The sequence below is a fragment of the Sorex araneus genome, chromosome 1 (assembly GCF_027595985.1).
Source record: "Sorex araneus isolate mSorAra2 chromosome 1, mSorAra2.pri, whole genome shotgun sequence".
In the NCBI taxonomy this organism is placed as follows: Eukaryota; Metazoa; Chordata; class Mammalia; order Eulipotyphla; family Soricidae; genus Sorex; species Sorex araneus.
Genome location: NC_073302.1, coordinates 378,151,927 through 378,158,617, shown reverse-complemented (window position 1 = coordinate 378,158,617; position 6,691 = coordinate 378,151,927).

The following is a 6,691-nucleotide window of genomic DNA, read 5'->3' as shown; positions in this document are numbered from 1 at the left end:
AGTTACTTAAACCTTTAAGTGACTTTAAGTATACAAACACTGCAAGGCAAAAAGAACTTGCCAGGGCCAGGGAGACTGAGGGAAGGGCCAGAGAGTAGGGGTGTTGGTACTTGACTTGCATGTGGTTAATTAACCCTGGTTTGATCCTTGGTACCACACAGTCCCCTGAGCACCACTAGATATGAGTCTGGAGGACCCTGGGCACAGGAGGACCCTGGTACTGATAAACAGGGCTCAGCAGCATCACTTCCTTGGACCCTTGCATTGACCTCAGGACCAGCTTGGCTGAGACTTTCAGGGAGTGCTCCGGCCCTACCCCCGGCCCCCCCCACATCCTGAGCCCCACTTGGGAGGTCCTCTCCTTCCCACTAAAAGGAAAGAAAAGCACATGTCACTCAGATCCTCTAGGATAAGTGCAGATCATTATTGCACCATCAACAAACGTCCCCCCTTTCTTTTAAAAGTGAGGTAGGGAGTGCTAGAGTGTAAATTATCTTAGTCCATGAGATATTCTTCCGTATTAACCTGTGGTTTATTGAGGCAATTTCAATTCTTCAGCTTGGCAAGTTGATCTTCTGAAAACCATCTCTTTTGGGGGACTGTTCTGCTAATGACGTTTCTTATTTTAGAGAATTAGATTGAGGCTTAAATTGTGCTTTGGAAGAAACATAAGTTCTTCAGCGTTTTTGTTGTAGAGCATTAACATTATTATTATTATTTTTTTTATCTCCTTGATTATTCATAGACATAATTAGCAAGCTGTTCTATTTGTTGACTGTGGATGTTCTCTAGCTTCCAGGCTCCACATTTCAAAATGCAGCAGAGTTATCATAATAAAATATGAGCGAGGCAGTAAAGCAGGAAATATTGTAATATATTTTTGCAACCAAGATTTCGGATGTAAAAAACTCCCAGATCTCTTCATTATAGTGCCAGCTGATTGTTGGTTTCTCAGCTTTCATTAAAATAAATAAATAAATAAACAAATAAATAAACAAGTAAATAAATAAATAAAGTTGTGGCTCTGCCATGCTGTCGAAGAAAGCTGGGTATAAATGAAATAGCTGCGGCACAATCATAGGAAGCATATTTTTTGTTTCACCAGTGCTTGCTTATGTTACTCATATGAATAATATGATTGATTTTTCACTTTATCTCCAACTGGCAGTGTAGTCATAAATCCATCTGTGAGGTAGCCAGCATGGGATAAAATGTTGTTTTTCCTCGGTGTGGTCTCATTTGATTACAATTGCAGCCTTGCCTGGCCGCATTCCATCCATAATTAATCGTCGCTTTGGTTTCCAGTTGCAGCGGGCCAGCGCTGGAGCGGTTCACATCTTTAGATAATGGTCTGCGTTGCCAGCTGGCGAGTGAAAGGGGACCTTTCACACTGAGTCTAATGGGCGCTAAAGCTGGAGCCGCCGTCAGGGGCGGCTATTTCAGCGACACGGTGCCAGGGAAGGTTCAACTTGCTGTGGCTGGCGGTCTCTTTGGCATCTCACCCTTCTGAGTAAACACCATATGCAGAGGGGTTTCATTTTGCCAGTTTATTTTCTTGCCTCTCATTCTGTGCTACACAGTATTTTCAGCGGTGAAAGGAAAAGGAGTTCCTCGGAGGCTTTCCCTCGGGGTCCAGATCATTCTGTTTTTCATTCAGTATTGAACTAGGATTATTGCAGCATCAATGACTGCCATTAAGGATTATATCATAGATGTTAAAAAATTTTTCTTTCTTTCTTGGTCTTCTGGATTTACATTGCTGCCAGTGAAAAAATGTAAGGCATGCTAAGCAGACAGTGAGTATCCTTTGACACCCAATGTGGAAATTAAATTAATTTTAGCGAGGAAGTACGTTAGTACTCAGTATTTGGTATAAAGGAGTATTAAAGTCAACTTTAGGCAGTTGTATCCTGCCAATAAGTTGACTCTGCAATAATACACAGACACAGACACACACACAGACACACACAGACACACACACACACACACACACACAGAAACACCCAGAACATAAACAAATATAAATGACGAGTCAAGGAGTGACTCTAGTGATAGATCACATACCTTTTATTTATGTGCAGAACCCTGGGGTTGATCTTTAGAACTTCATGGAACCCAATACCACCAGTAGTGGTCTGGAGTGTCTCTGAAAATTGGCTGAAGAAGAATAAAACCCTACCCTCCTACAAATCGTATGTTAGTATCTTTTTGGTCTAAATTATAAAAGAATCTCACAGGGTACCATATTTTTAGTCTGTTTATGATTATTCATAGAATTAAAAAAGTGAAGTGGAACAATTGTATGGTGTTCACACTATTTATGAAATTAAGGGAGCAAGTATTAGCATGTGGGGGAAATAAAGAAAAGTAAAGACCTTTCCTTTATAAAAGATTGTGGGATACCTAGAATTTTATCTGAGTCCTTATTTGCATTTATTTATTTATTTATTTTTGGGTTTTGAACCATACCTAACAATGCTCAGAGGTTACTCCTGGCTCTGCACTCAGGAATCACTCAGGGGATCATATGGAATGCCAGGGATTAAAACCAGGTCCGGTACATGCAAGGCAAGTTACCTGTTGTACTATTGCTCTGGCCTTGACTCTGTTTTTAAATGTAGAAAGCATGCCTTATTTAATTAAAAAATGATAACAAATATAAAAATGATTCTGTTTGTGGTGATGGTAAGACATTCAAATTAACTTGACATTGTATCTGGTTATTTTCATGAACTAAGATATGTCCTATATCCTTCTTTTTATAAATTTCAGTGAAATGTATTTCACATTGATCTATAATCCAGATTAATAAAATATCCCAAATTAATAAAAATAATTTTCTTATTCCCTGCTGTGGTAAGCTCAAATCTGTAGACAAATTTTCAGAGTCTGTTGCCTTTGGGCACTTGTTATTTTATTTCTATGTTTCTTTATATTCCACATGTGAGAGAAATTGTTCCCTCTGTGTCTCTCCTGACAGATGACTCTCAGCATAATACTGTCCAGGTCCATTCACAAACTGGCAAATTCAAGGATTTTGTCTTTCTGTATAGCACAGTAGTATTCCACTGTGTATATACTATAGTTTCTTTGGAAAAACAAAACATTATTCCAGGACTTGATCTAGGAAGGAAGAGAAAGGTATGAAAAAATCACATTTAGAAAATTACTCAACCAACTTTGGAGCAAGAATGTTTTTCTTGCACATAACTGACCTAGGTTCCATCCTTGGGCCCACTTGTGGTCCTCTGAACACCTCTAGGAGTGCTCCCTGAGTACAGTGCCAGGAGTTATCCCTGAGCACCAATAAATGTGGACCAGAAACAAAAACTACTTAACCAGTACACACACACACACACACACACACACACACACACACACACACACCTGTCTGTCTGTTTGTCTATCTATGTATCTATGTATTTATCTGACTCTGCACTGAGCAGCTTTCACTCGAGGTTCCCCGAGGGGGGCAGGTGAGAACACTCCCTGCCCTAAGGGACCCAGCACCGGCAGCTGACCAAGCGCTGCGAAGTTCCAGGCAGCTTTCCGGACCACGCGACACATTATAAGACATTTCCTACCCATTTTCTATAATTACCACACCATGTTTGATGGAATTCAGACAGTAGGCAACAAATCATAGAGAGAAATATATATATATATATATATATATATATATATATATATATATATATACCTCTCAAAGAGCCCGGCAGGCTACTGAGAGTATCCTGTCTGCATTGGCAGAGCCTGGCAAGCTCTCGTGGCATATTTGATATGCCAAAAACAGTAATAGGTCTCATTCTCCTGACCCTGAAAGAGCCTCCAAGCGTTGGAAAAGACGAGTAAGGAGAGGCTGCTAAAATCTCAGGGCTGGGAGGAATAGAGACGTAACTGGTGCCCGCTCAAGTAAACGGATGAACAACAGGATGACAGTGATACAGTGATCTATCTATCTATCTATCTATCTATCTATCTATCTATCTATCTATCTATCTATCTATCTATCTATCTATCTATCATCTATCTATTTACACACATATATATCACATTTATTTCCTTCAAGTGAGATTTCATTTGATGCTAAGTTCTTATTCACCATCACTATCAGGAAGTTAGGGGGCTGCCTTTTTAACCTGGGGCTTCCCAAAATCTCAGAAGTTCCAAACAGACTGGAAATTCTCAGTAAGTTTCCTTAGGTCTTTAGGACCATTGGATTCTCTGAGTTATTGTGATTTACTCCTTGTTGAGCCTTTGAAATTAGTCAGCCCCATGACTTCTGGTTTATTCTTAGGCACAGGAATGTCATCTCAAGACTGAAAGCTTTAGAACTGGGTTTGAACTTTCTGAGGTCACCACATGGCTATGGTCCTCTGAAGTTCCTTTATCTGGGAAAAACACAGGTAGTGTGCTCAGGTGATTTAGAAAAGAGTTTATTTATTTTCTTGCTTGTTTGCTTTTTGGAACAGGTGAATGCAAAAATATTTACAATGAAACACGAGTAATTAATTTCTTTTGTTATTCTTTTACAATAAATATGAAGTTAAAAAATGGTACCTTGGGGCTGGAGCAATAGTACAGTAGGTAGGGTGTTTGCCTTGCATGCAGCCGACCCGGGTTTGATTCCCAGCATCCCATATGGTCCTCTGAGCACTGCCAGGGGTGGTTCCTGAGTGCAGAGCCAGGAGTAACCCCTATGCATTACCAGGTGTGACCCCCCCAAAAAAACAATGGTGCCTTATTGGGACACCCCAGAGCAGGGTGGGTGATACCCCTCCCTGCCCCAAGGGATTCAGCCCCGGCAGCTGAAAACCTCCAGAACTCAACCACCACCATGCTCACGGCCGCTCTCCACATGTTCCGCTAAACCTCACCCAGAAGGGAATATACTCCTGGACTGTGCGGCCACGTAACATCTCATACCTCACACCAACCATACTCCAATAGTACTGCACCACATTTGATGGAATTTTATGTAGGAGGTGACCAATTTTAGAGGGAATTTTTTTTTACAGACACCCCGCTCCATATATATATGCACACAAGTCTCAACCTTTAACAACATATAAGTGACCTCTTATAGAAGGGCTTAAAAAGCAAAAAAAAAAAAAAAAAGGAGGGCTTAATGGCCCCTGGGTGAAATACAACAATCTTCATACTATTTCCTTTAAGGAAACTTTTTTGGAGTATTATCAGTAGTTTTTCATAATAAACAATGCAAAAAAATTATTTCAGTTCTGCTTTAGGGCAGGGGTTGGGGTTCAGGATGGAAACATCTGAAATATGGTGATGGGACTGTGTAATGGTGGTGGGATTGGTGTTCGAATATTGAATGTAATCAAATATTGTGATCTATTTCATAAAAACTATAGCATTCTATTCTTACTCCGACCCCAAACACATCATCATCTTGACACTACACCTCTCCTAGCCCACATCTGGTTCTCCAGAAAGGTCACCATCACTCTGCCCAGAGTTACTGTCATCCCGTTGCTCATCGATTTGTTCAAATTGGCACCAGTAACGTCTCTCATTGAGAGACTTATTGTTACTATTTTTGGCATATCCAATACGCACGGGTACCTTGACAGGCTCTGCCGCGCAGGCTTGATATTCTTGGTAGCTTGCCGGGCTCTCCGAGAGGAGCGGAGGAATCGAACTCTGGTCTGCCACGTGAAAGGAGAAAGCCCAACTGCTGTGCTATAACTCCAGCCCATCTGCCCAGAGTTAAAAAACAAAAATGGTACCTTAATGAAGTGTACCCGGTCATAAAATGTTTTGAACTACCCTAGTGGGAAATCCCCAGAAACAGAATATAAGAATATACAGTAAAGGATCAATAGTTGGGGGACTTGGCACATCACTGACCCCTGTTCCACCCCCAGCAATACATACATTCACTCAAGCACCATCAGGAGTGATCCCTGATCACCTCCGGCTGATGAAAAAACAAAAAAAACCCCACCCCTCCAAAAAAAGTGGGGATGGGAATCAAAGTGAGAAAATATATAATATATTTTATAACAATGGGAAATAATAACAGGAAAAATCTGTCTCTGTTTCTCTCACATACACAGACACAACCTCATATCCCTATGAACTCACTCTCCTACCTACTGACCTGTCTTTTTAATTTATCTTCGAATAGCTTTCCCAATAGAGTTCCAAAAAATCAGGATTTGTAGAGGGATTTCTAGCAATTTATTTAATACAAAATATACTAGATATTACTTTAGTTTCTCTAGGGAATAAGTAGCACTGCACTGTCATCCATTTGTTCATCGATTTGCTCGAGTGGGCACCAATAATGTCTCCATTGTGAGACTTGTTATTACTGCATATTGAATACACCATGGGCAACTTGCCAGGCTCTGCCATAGGGAATATGTTCACATATCAGAAGAGGGATAATTTTAATTGAATTTTATAATGGAACATAAGATTTTGTCTTGTCTATTTTATTTTTTATTAATTTTTTGCCTTATCTATTTTAATGTAATATCACCACCCAAATTTTACTTTAGAAAGAAAGGAAAGCTTCCCAATATTTTATTAATGATAACATTTCTCATAAAGTTTTATTTTTTAATTTTACTTTAAATTTTTGTTTTAGGGGTCAAGCCCAGCTGTGTTTGGGGCTTACTCCTGGCAATGCACCCAGGAATCACTCATGGTGCAGCTTGGAGGA